Source organism: Symphodus melops, assembly GCF_947650265.1.
Source record: "Symphodus melops genome assembly, chromosome: 9".
Lineage (NCBI taxonomy): Eukaryota > Metazoa > Chordata > Actinopteri > Labriformes > Labridae > Symphodus > Symphodus melops.
Genome location: NC_136699.1, coordinates 16,575,112 through 16,588,214, shown reverse-complemented (window position 1 = coordinate 16,588,214; position 13,103 = coordinate 16,575,112). Strand labels below are relative to the sequence as shown.

The following is a 13,103-nucleotide window of genomic DNA, read 5'->3' as shown; positions in this document are numbered from 1 at the left end:
GTTTCCTTCATCAATGCCATGGCTTGTCACAGACCGCACCGCATGAACCCGCTCTCATCTTTGCTGACAGGAGTCTTAAAGAGCACAAACCTGAGCCTAAAGACGAAGAAAAAAAAACTCCTTCATCAAGATGGCTGGACTTACCTAAAGGCATAAATCTGCATCAAATATTCCTACAAATGAGAAAGGTCATTTGTCTCTTTTCCATTAAAGGAACAAAACTAATTGTATTCCAAAAATGTGACTTATAATTATTCCAGCTTTTTGTGTGTGTGTGTAATGAAAGCAGTGATATAGATGACCGTTTTGCTTATAGAATATTTAGTGGCAGTTTCACTGTCACTCAAAGAGTTCATAATGTAAAATAAGGGGGTTATCATACTAAGCAGTACCTACAGCATATTCTTTATATGTTCTACTCTCCAGGCAGCCAAACTTGACAAAATAAGAGTTGAGGGCAGGCCGAATTTATGTCACCAACTCTTTTGGCAACATCACTTGGATGTGTTCAACCATCTTCTTTAAGATGGACATCTATAACTTTGATGGTATAACAGTTTACACTAGCATTGCATTGCTGTTAATCAAGCAACAGCTTACTTCTTCTAGATGTACAGAAGAAAGACTTGTCCAGGCTTAATCGTGCACATTTTTTCATTGTTTTATTTAAAGGATTCTTTTACCAGTGTGACACCAACATATCAATGGTTTTGCCTCTTTTTAAATCAAATTTATGGAGCTTTTTTTTCATTAGTGGCTAAAAACCTAATACAATACAAAGCTAACTCAAGCTTAATGTAAACATAGCTGGACATAGGTTTTAGATCTGGTATAGGTAGTTTGTAGCAAACAGTTTAGTTCAGGTTTTTGGAAATGTTGTTTCTGTGGCTCCTCAGCAGCTACATACAGTATGTCTACATCCGTCTGTGTTTATGCAATTAGGACATGCAATGAAGGGATGTTCCAAGATGACTATTTTACTCGTTTTATACTTAAACAGAATTTTAAGTTCAGACTAAACGACTAGTCGAAAGGTAAAACATTCACAGTCAAAATAGCACAATTGATTTTAAAGTTGGCTGCAGGTAAACAATCACATTTTTTCTGCCAAGTGTGGCTAACAGTAGCAGTGCTAGCCCCACAAGCCTTCAGTTCTACCTACAGGTTAAAGGTCCCATATTATGCCCTTTTGGGGTTCATTTATCTAATTTATGTGCCTACTAAAGTACGTTCACAATCGCTAATGTTCGAAAAAAATTGTCTGTTTTCATGTACTGCCGCTCCATTCAGCTTCTCTCATCTGCTTATGTTTGCAATGCTCTGAATCCCCCTCAATCAGGGTCCCCGCGTGGGCTTAGTGGGATCTGATTGGTTGGCCATTCCACTCTGCAGTAATTGGTCTGTGGCTCAGCATAGATATCACATGGGCGAGTTTGGTCTCGCTACAATGAGCCAATGGGCTTGGATCAGTGATATCACACTGGCAAGACATCACACTGGCAAATTTCAGTCATTGGGGCGTTAAATACAGCTCTTGCTACAGCTAACATGAGGATGTCGAAGAAGAAGCGTTTTCTCGGACTTTCAATTTGAGCAGATGTGCCCAATCATACACAAGACACCTGTAAAACTCACTAAAGAGCAAATATAACCAGAAGAAGCAGAATACGGGACCTTCAACATCCACATTCCTGAGCTCAATGTGGTTAAGGATTTGCCAAGACAATATGCCAGTTGCTTGTTTATATCTGTGCAGTAGAGCTGGGGAGAGCTGGCCCTTTAACTGGAGCTACTACAGCCCCGCCTAGTGGGGAGTGGTTGCGTTGCAGTATGAGCATAACATTTGACCCTTTTCAAGGACCAATGAAATGTCAATGTTAATCTATCATTCTTCAAGCAAGGTGTACCCATACACAGCAATGAAATTAAAGGTCCCTCTCAACCCATTTCACAGCCCCAAGTCGAGCAAGTTGGTGTATACTTCATTCTCCTTGTAGAAAGAATGGTTGCAGAGTGAGATAACTTGGTTTTATTTGTTTAAACATCTCAATAATTGTGGCAGGGGACTGTGAAGGGAACAAAAGCCTCAGAGAGAGGCAGTGTCATTTTCACTGAAGTGAGTTTTACATGAGCTTTAAAGCTTCTTACAAATGGAGCCATCAGATAAAGAGAAGACACATGAAATGAGGACGACATGGTGTCTTTGAACCTAATGATGAAAGGTCTTAGAAGAGTCACATTTTCTTTGATGGATTATATAACGATAATTATAGATGTCAGGGTTGATCATGAACATGCATAGTTATAAAAACAGCTTAAACATTTTGTGCATTACAATATCCAAGAATACCAGGGGCATACAGTATATGGTCCTCTTTATCTTCTGCTAGAAAATAGTTTTTGATTTTTAATAAAACCAAACACCATGGTGCATGTGTACTGTATAGTAGCCCTTATTTGGTGTTAACACTTGTTAGACTGTACGCTGATTTACTTTATATTAAAGCCACAGCTACTTTTAAACCTGAGTGTTTAGCTTCAAACAAAGCGATCTAATTAAGCAGGATATGTGTGTGCTGATAACAGTTTACACTGTGTCCTAACTTTAAAAGCTGCCTTTGTTAAATGAAGGAGTCTGCATTTTATATACTGTCAGTCCCCAGAGTATCATCATGTGTTTAACAGCCAAAGTGAATAGCCTTTATGTCAGACCCAAAGCCTCATGTGAGATCAGTCAAGCGTAGCTCAACTTAAAGGAGTGCAGACTTTACTGCAGCCCATTGAGTGACATCACATTTGAATACAAGCCAACTAAGAGCAGGTCCAACTTCTATGTATTTTTGCCATTTCCTTAGGGATGTGGAACACAAAGAGCCCCCGTGAAGAATATTAACATTTTTCACAGTTCGTTGGGCTCATTTAAATTAACCAAAATATGCAATGGAGTCATTTTCATATACTGTAGTTTGGCTTTGTACAATGAGTTTATGCCAAGCTCTGCTCAGTAGTAAGGCCTGCTGTGTTACGTTGTTTGGAAAATGTGGTTTTAAATTGAACTGGGGAATATGTTTATTTGTTGCTTCTGCCTTTTTAGAGGTGTGACCTTCTTACTGTTAACATGGTAGTTCAAATCTGCTATGATCCATTATGAATTTAACATTGTGCATGTGCTCCGTCTGTAGAATTACTTTTGTGTGTTTTTTGTCTTTTTTTGCCGTTCGTGGTCATGGGTGGCTGGCATTGGCAGAGATGCGGGGTACACCCCGGACTGGTCGCCAGTCAATCACTGGGCTGACATTTACATAAACAACCAGCCACATTCACATTCACACCTACGGGCAATTTAGAGTCACACATCAACCTAATGAGCATGTCTTTGGACTGTGGGAGGAAGCCAGAGTACCTGGAGAGAACCCACACATTCACAGGGAGAACATTTAAACTCCACACAGCAAGGCTCCTATGAGATGAGGATTCAAACCAGGAACTTCGTTGTTGCAAGGCAACAGCGCTAACCAATGTACCACAGTACAGTCAGACATTGCCTTATATACAGTAATTTGAATTAAATTGCGAATCCTTTAAAATAAAGATTCCATCTTTTTTGTAATTGTTTATAAAAGTGGCGTTTTAAAATGCAACATGGATGCCAGTTTTTCCCGTACAGTACCACTTGATTGTATACATACAAAAAAGATTTAAAAAAATGTAAAGAAGAACAGCAAGAGTAATCAAATCTTATTTAAACTACATGTTTAATACAAATGCAGTCCAGTATTTTTAACTTCTCTGAAATCAGTGCAAACGAAGCTGCTTGTTTAATTCTCTTCCAGGTTTATGTCGGCGTTTGATTTACAACATATTTGGAGTCATTTGCATAGTCTCTGAATATTGCCACCAAACCAATCCCATGAAAAGTTATTTCCCTTGGAGGACCATTTATTTAGTCAAGGCCAGAGTAGTTTGGTGGGATGGCTTTCATTTCACGCTTCATACTCTCAATGTGATTAATAAGTAAAATGCTGTTGAAGAGAGAGAAAAGCCGTCATTCAATACTATCAGCCTAGAATGGTAGGACGACAGAATATCCCAGGGCATAAGAAGCTGTTGTCAATCACTGCTCAGGAAATCAGCATATTTTGATTTGGTCTGACAAGTCCTCATCTGCTTGTACTGTTTTCAAAGATAGCTGGAATATGAAACGAGGGATGATAGTAACTGCAGATCAGTGCAACATTAGTTTAACACTCCACACCAGAGCTGCAGCCAGGGTGACCATGTTTGTAAAGCATCGTTCATCTTTTTAGTTTTCTTTTATTTCAACTTTGATGAGAAACAGAATTTTATGTATGACATTTTTATTGATTTTATAATCAGATACTCATTCCTCTGAGATCTGACTCATCTAAGACCTGCTCTAATTTTTCTTTTCACCTCATGAACTGCAGGGTCAAAAGGTCGAGCCAATAGTCTGATATAAAATGCTTAATTTTGCTCATGTATTTGCAAATTTAATGAATGTTAATGAACGGCAACTATACAACCTCTTTCTAGTCGAGCGACCACTTAAGGTGCTTGGCAGTATTTAGCCACACACACACACACACACACACACACACACACACACACACACACACACACACACACACACACACACACACACACACACACACACACACACACACACACACACACACACACACACACACACACACACACAGTATATAATACACTTGTTATGTGGACTTAAAAGCAACTAATCAAATCAAATCAAATCTTGCCCAAAAAGATCACATACTTTTGAAAATAGACATTTACATATCAATCCAAATATTCATGAAGAGTTCAACCACATTGATGGTTATTGGGTAAGGCAAAACAGTGAATGATTCACAAAATGTTGATGCTAAACTCACTCTTAAGAGATTACTTGAGGCCGGGATGGCGCTCAAACATGTGACAGAAACCGTACGTGTTTATTGACAATGTGTCAAGATGGAAAGCTAAAATAGAGGCTGTAAATATTCAATTCTGCATGACCACATAAAGTAGCCTTGAACCGTTTGCTTGCATTGCTATGACAAAAACACCAAATAAAGGCTACAATACGACCGTTACTACATTTGAAGTTAGATTTTTTTTTTTTCCTGAAGCTTGCTTGTGTAAGGCTTGTATTACAGAAATGTCAACGATTGAAATAATTACTCGTGAGAGAGAAAGAACCAGGTAATATATCTCATATACAACACTCTTCAGGGAGTTCTCTCTGCTGCACTGTGACTCCAACATGATGCTACACTGAATATGAAGCTTTAATTCGAAAGCACATAAACCTCAGGTCCAAACAGTTAACAGTGAGTGTGGGTATGCAACGTTCAAAGTATCACATCATTTAATTGTTTGACCAAATGTAATGAGTTTTTTTGTGTGATTCTGTAATAACTAGGAAACACTGAGGACTCTGAAAACTCAGGTTTGACTGGAACCCTTTATCTGAACACGTTTTTAAGAGATGTACGTTTCACGTGCTGAAAATGATCAGACTTACCAACTACATACATTTTGTTTGTGTGTTAAATGTGTCTATACCCTTAAAATAATCTCCTGCCCCACAGAACCACTTCACAAAGTTGTGTGGTTAATAATAAAATATATATGACGTGTCACCATCATTATACCCTCACTGTATCCAATTTGTTATGCACCAGTACAACACATTCACAAGTATTTGCAAATGCATGTTTGATGCCTCTTCAACAGCTGCGTAGCTTACATGATTATTCTGAGTTTGCTACGTATTGCAGCACCTCTGGCGAAGCAAAGTGTTTATCGGCAAGAAGATCCAGAGTTCAGCTGAAAACTCCATCTACTCCCTATGGGAATGCATGCATGATTAATACAGCCCGTGTATACACGGTACACTCACCATATAACCAGTGTCTACCATGACTCATACAGCCCTTGGCAGGTAGGACAATATCCATCTAATTTCTACAGTGTGTTGGAGCCATCCTCTGCTTTGTCGTTCTGTACGCTGAACGGGCACCTGTCAGTTTGATTAAGTAAGCTCTCAAATCTCCTCTGGTGTTATTAACTTCAATTTCCATTTTTCCAATACAAACTCAAACACAGAGGCTAGATGGAAGGGAGGATAAAAATCTGGGACTTCTTCTGGAGTCAGCTCTCTAATGACTTGTCTCTTTCTGGGTGCTCAGCAATCTTTTAAATATTGTATAAACATCCCATGCTTTTAGGGCCAAATGATGAATGAATGTTTGGAGGGAAATATTTGCTGCAAATGATCAACCAAGGTATAGTGAGGATGCTGTAAAAATAAAGTGCATCTGACCTGCATATTACTATATTTGACTGTGTGTGTGTGTGTGTGTGTGTGTGTGTGTGTGTGTGTGTGTGTGTGTGTAAAAGAGACAGTCACTGTAGCTGAACACGCATGTTGGACGCAGGGACTTTGTGCAAATGTCAGCAGGCCTCCCAGCACCTCCCAAGCAGTCTAACCGAAAATGGCACTGAGACACTGCTGACCATATGGCTCTTGTAATTAATCGTGCCGATTAATTTTTGGCTTGCCCTCAATGTCTGCACAGCCACTTACGTAACACCAGAACCCTGTGAGTAAGCACTTCCCCGAGCCTTTCATAATGGATGTTAGAGACTGAACAGAAGGTCGTGTGGTGGTAAGGTTAGCACCACAGCAGAGAGCCTGTTTTCATTCAGACAACATCAGAGCTTATTTTTATCAGCCCAATTATCTTACTCATCTCCACACCCAGTAATTTACCTAGAAATAATGAAATGCAAGAACATGTTTTTTTTTCATTCAAAATCACTTTACTAATCAGTCAATAACAACAAATTCAATATAATAACAATAATTTGTATTATTTAACTATGCTGAGACTCTTCACTCCTGTGGGATGAAGTCAAAGTCAAGTACCATGTGGTTATTAGGAATTACATTTGCTACATATGTACTCCTTGATGAATGATTTAGTGAATACTATTTCTGGGACTCTACATGGTTCAATCTAACCACTACTTGTTAACCATGAATGTCGGTTGACAGACCTTTTGGAGTACAGTATATAAACAAAGATGTGTTTACCCCAGAATCTCTGAGGAAACGGTCAGTTGTTAAGTTGCAATGTTTAATGTAGGCACTAGATTTTTTTAAAGATTTATTTTGCCTTTATTCGATTACACAGTTGATAGAGTAGAAAAAAACAGAGAGAGAGAGAGAGAGAGAGAGAGAGAGAGAGAGAGAGAGAGAGAGAGAGAGGAGAACATGCTGGAGAGGAGCCATAGGTCGGGCTCTCGCCCCGCTGTCCACTTTAAGGACTATAGCTGTCGTATGCTAACTGCTAGGCCATCAGTAGATAATAGGTTTTGAGAAGAACAGAAAAACAACATTTTGGATCATCTGAGGTCTTTCTTTCCTAAAACAAGTTTCTTGCTAAAAGTGCACTCTTCTCCTGTATTTTATCATGCCTATAAACCCCTTTTACTTCAGTCCTGCTAAAAAAAGAAAAGAAAAAAAGGTTGTTTCTGTGTCTGTAGCTCTACAATGCAAGTGAGCTATGCCTGACCACAAACTTCTCAGGAAGGGGAATGTGGCTTAGGTTTTCTCTCATCATGTGCAAATGTTTACGGTGGAAAGGCAAACAAATCAGAGGGCAGAACAAACACCTAGCTTTTGGAGCGTCATCCACCTGAGGGAGGAGTTACTACCCTTTGGGATGTCATGGAGGGAAACTGCCTGTTTAGCACACATTTTAGGAAAAGCAGCGAAGGAGAGGATGCACCTTTCCAAAAAAATTTTTTATAACAGGCTAAGGACATATTAATGTTAGAAACCATGGTAAAGTGTATTTTGCATAATATGTGACCTTTAACTAATAGGACCAGAATTATTTTTTGGTCAACATTTTCATTTTTGATGTCAAAACTGACATTTTAATGTGTCATTTTATGTCTATGTCACCTCTGGGTCTTTTGGAGTCAGCTTCAAGCGGACATTTAAGGAACTGCAGTTTTCTTGCTTTCCAGCATTGGAATTATTTTTTTAACACCAGAGGTTTGCTGCTTGTTGAAACACATGACTTTAGCTTGGCTCACCATTAACATAATTAAACTGTTCAAAATTAAACAAAAGCTAAACCAGTGTTGTATAAACTTGGGTGAAAAAAAATCTATAAAAGTAGAGAAATTTATATAATCTTGGAATGCATAATCACTCCAACCGTTGCATCTGCCACTTCTTTTCCTCCCATTTGATTTGACAAAGCAGAAAATGACACTGTGGGTGTTTTCTGATACCTTGGTTTACATTACTCACAGCCTTAGCTGGGAAGAAAGGAGGCACTGCAGGGCCAAATATATACAGAAAAACTTGCTTGCCTTAGTCTACTGTCAGTTCACATAGCCTCCGACTTGCAACAATTGCATTTACACATGGCCTTGATGTAGGCTAATACACTTCAGAGAACAAGAGTTATGTATTATGTATTGTTTACAGCTCAGCTAAGGTAATGTATCAACGAGAAAGGTGAAGAACAGCCCGGGGCATTTAGCAGATGTTCATTTATAAAACAAAATATATCCACTTTAAGTGGCCTGCTCGTTTTAGTACACCTTTACTGAATATTTTACCAAGTCTACCTTGACTGTGAGCAATATACGTACATGTCTTGTTTTTTTTTCTGCTGTTAGATGACCAAGCGGATGCTATCATGGAGAGAACAAAACACATTTGCATCTTGACACTACACAGAAATCTCTTCCTGTATTTTTCAAAGTCTTACGTCACTGTTCATGCTGGTCATGTTTTGCTGTATTTAACTACTTTACTTACTGCCCAGAGATTCAAAGTGACCTATAATTGAGGAGTGCAGTTTGTCTACTTCGCAAAGAAAAAGCTCTAATTTGAATGCAGTGAGTCATCACAGATCTGCGTCACCTTCTGTGTCGTAGGGCACCGCACTAATCGCCCTTGAATGACTAAAGAGCTAAGATTATGACACTGTTTATTCCCCTTTTCCCCTTATAGAAAGGGCAAAGGCCAGACCTTCAGAGCATTAGCGGGCCTATCTAAGTAAGGGGAGTCAGAGGGCGACGTTGGGGGAGCCTGAAGGGCTCATGCTCGTTGGATTTCGAGTCTCATCCTCCCGACGCTCTCTCACCTTAACTCAGGGAGTGATAAGACTTATGCTCCTGCAGTTGTGCCACTCTGGAGCATTGCACAGTGATAACAGACCAGCGAGACGTCAAGCTGTTATCTCCTTGATGCCGACATTCACCTCATACACTCGGTACATGTCCAAAAGGTACAGGGCTCTCGCTGAGACATCTGCAGGGAAGCAGAGAGGCAAAGCAATGACAGGGGAGACTACTCACATTTTAACAAAAGAACAAAAATGAACTAATTTAACCCATAGCTATATTAGCAGCATGTTTTTTTTTTTAATAATTAAAAAAAAATATATTTTTTAATAATTCTATTCTACTGTATATCTGTAGGAATGTCAGGAAATAGCCGAGCTAGCTTCATAAGTTATCCATGGATGTTTAAGACCATGTTTGATTTGTTTTGTTGGAATATTTTCATTCAGTGTGTTTGAGTGAGTCGGTTGTACATTTAACACATTTTCAAGGGGTGATTCGCCAAATATGTAATCTCTTCTTCTACAAACACAAATGCATAGCAACTGCCTGCGTTATCCAATAAAAAAAGAAGAAGACAGGATTGGTGCTTTGAAGCCATCATTCCTTTTTGTTTCAAACATGACACAAGTCGCGTAGAACCTGTTGTGTCACAATGTGTTCTGAGACACTTTGTTCATCAGAATTAAATTAAGTTTTACATTTAAAAGGGGTTTGTACTTCATAGGCGCCTGCAATGAAAGGGAAGGATGTACCTTATCTCTGCCTGTACTCTCGCTCACTTTTATTATGGAGGTAATTTGCATTTTAATTTGGAGCTTGAACCTGTGCGTAATAGAATTAAGCTGAGAGACACATTGACATGGTTTTCTGACCCCTTCAAGGCCTGCATGTGCAGAGGGGGCAAAATCACTCAAGTTGTTGCGCAGCGTGGGGCTGACCCCAGTTCAGATAATCCTAAAAGGTAAACACTGGCCCCTTAAATGCCAATTATTGCGATAATTTTCAACATACTCCCAGCAGAAGCAGAGCATTAACCTGTTAAATAGTGTTTTGATGAGAAAACACAAATCAACAAGATATTTTCATTTAGCTTTCCATACAAATTGTATGGAAAGACTCTTATTGCTGTAGTGGATTGGAGAGAAAATAAAGCAGTATTGTCTCTTTCTTGTTACAACACGATTGCAGTTAGTTTTTATAATAACTCCCAGGCCTGTATCTGAAAAATTGGAAGTGGTCTTGTCAGGCGTTTGAATGTTTACAGCAGCTTTGAAATTTCTTATTCCAGTCAATATTGGGTAAGGCTATGGGGGAAAATAGCTTGAGAGGGTAAAGTGCTATGAAGCATGAACAGCTTCGCTGTCGACCCACCAGAAAGAGAAGCAGACAGATGAAGTTTGGCATTTTATAATTAGAGATGAGGGGCTACAGCAGCAAACAATGCAATCCAACTGGCACACGTCATTGCCTTTCCCTGTAAGTACGATAACAGGAGTGAGATGATAGCTGCCTGAACTAATAATAGAAGAACTCCACCAAAGAAGGTGTTTGTTTATTTTATCACACGATCACTTTCATCGCTTTTTGTACTTCAGACTTAAAAGAAGGCGGCATTATTGTTTCTTGGTATTCTATAGACTATGGTTCTTTATCTATGTCTGTGTGAGTCTCCAGTCAACAACAGACCAGTCAAGACAACGTGTTTATTCCAGTTGTTGTCAGCCTTGACCTTCTAGCTGGTTTTAATGAAGGTATAATTGCCAGGAATACAAAAAGCTGGAAAAGGTCTTCACAAACATAATTTCTCTAACACCCAAAGAGTGCGATCTGAATAGAATAAAGCCAAACTGAGCACAGTCAACCACCACGGGATACAATTAAAGCTTTGGTCTCCAATGTAAGTGTGTGGTAGTGTCTGCAATGGGGTATCTTAACGCTGGGGCAAAGACCACGGAAGAGAGCAGCTAGACTATTATATATATGGCGGATTTGAAAAGCATACAAAAAAATGCAAAACCCAGAAGTGTGCAGTACAGTATCCGTTATCCAGCAAGCTATCTCTGCCATTTATCAAGGTACACTTTTGCAATTGGCAGACAATCAAGAATTGACAATTCAAGTGCAAAAAAGCAACAATTCTGGATTTTTTTTTTTTTTTTTAAATACTTTATTAATCCCACGAGGGGAAATTCGGTTTTTCACTCTGTCTAATGAACACACACATAGGCCGAGATACACACTCATGCACAAACAGGGTTCTAGTGTGATGCATTAATGGAGAGGTCTCAGAGTGAGGGGGCTGCCCACAGCGAGCGCTCCAGAGCAGTTTTTGGGGTTCGGTGCCTTGCTCAGGGGCACCTCGGCAGTGCTCAGGAAATGGACTGGCACCTCTTATACATTGCAACACCTATGTCACATCAATTAACAATCAATTCAATCAGGTGACAAACTGACACCTGAAGGTACCCTTGAGTTTGGAAGACAAACATACAGCTGCAGCTTCCTGTGATAAAGCACAGTACTGACTATCAAATAGCATGAACACACAGTGAGACGTCTTACCTTTAAACCACAGACTCGCTCTTTGCTCTCCTCAGAAGAAGCATCCATCATCATGCTGGGTGTCACAAGGACTTCTCAGATCTGAACACAAAAATGAAGCACAGAGGTATTCAAAACTTTAGGCATCCAGATGCACAGGCCAGAGGATGAACATGCTAGGATGAACATGCTATCCTAAGAGATAACAAAGTAAGCAGCAAGTTTTCCTCTAAATCAGTCTTACATCTTCTCATGTCGTTGTCTGTAATTAATTTAGTTTTTTTTATGTGGAAGAAATAGTAAGTCGTGGTGCATATGAAGCCTCTGGCCTGTCATTAATTCAAGACTGGGTTAGCATGCCAATTTTATTGTGTGTATAGTTGAGTGCAAGAAAGCGCCCCCTTGTGACAATGATCATAAAATAATATAGCCTATAACTCTAAACAATGTAAGTAACTTATCCAACTTTTTTTTGGAAATGCAACTATACCATTCAAATTACTTTAGAGTCCCATTATTATTGTGATAGATGGCCACATTCTTTTGTATGTCTTACCCTGCTGCACACGATTTGTGCACTGTTGATAGATTTACTGCTTATGAGAATTTTCCAGTACATTGTATTGAGGTTGTTTGTCCATGACACTGTATATCACTTCCATTCTTCTGCAACATAAAGACAATGTTTTTCTTTCCCTTCAGAATCTAAAGGGGTTGAATCTCAGTGGCAGTTCAAGGACACAAGTGAATATTCCTGAGAAACTTCATTGTATCTCTAGTTTATGTTGCAGAACCTAATTTTTATTCTTCCATTACAGACACTTGGCTTCTAGCACATTCTACAGCATTCACTATGTGGTCTTATCTTGTCTTTCTCCACAGTGTTGACATGAATTACCAATGCATGCTGAATCCTGAAGGCTGATGCCACTAGAAAAGACTGATTAGTCATAGCAGAGGTGTTGCAGTGACACTGAGCTGCTGGCATCACTTGGGAGAAGCCCAGTATCATGCGTATTAATGCTTAGAGTTCATTTGATCTTCTCTCTTTCTTTCATGGGGTAACCATGAAATAAAGGGCTGTATCTAATAACATTGTTTGCTTGACACTTCAAGTCTCAAAGTCAAGCAATATTATTGAGGTATCTTTGTAGGCTAACTCTGAGGCAACTCAGTTAATGCATCAAAACTATTTAAGTTGGATGTTAAATATCTACATTGAGTTTACATTTCTATTATTTACCATATATGTATCTTAGACCTTTAAATCAACAGACATGTTTACTGAAAGGTGAACTTATAGCCTTATAGGTAGCCTATTGCACAAACTCCTCATATATTTAGTCATTTTAAATGATCTGACAGGTGAAATCCATCCAGTT

The 13,103-nt window shown here is 39.1% G+C and overlaps 1 protein-coding gene across 1 annotated transcript in view; it reads right to left on the bottom strand.

Moving 5' to 3' along the window:
• Window positions 1–13,103, bottom strand: part of gria3b (glutamate receptor, ionotropic, AMPA 3b) — a 119,371-nt gene that overhangs the window by 105,695 nt on the left and 573 nt on the right. The window contains exon 2 of the mRNA XM_079351745.1: window positions 11,743–11,823. The gene's annotated coding sequence lies outside the window, so the exon portion shown is untranslated. The remainder of the gene's footprint in view (window positions 1–11,742; window positions 11,824–13,103) is intronic.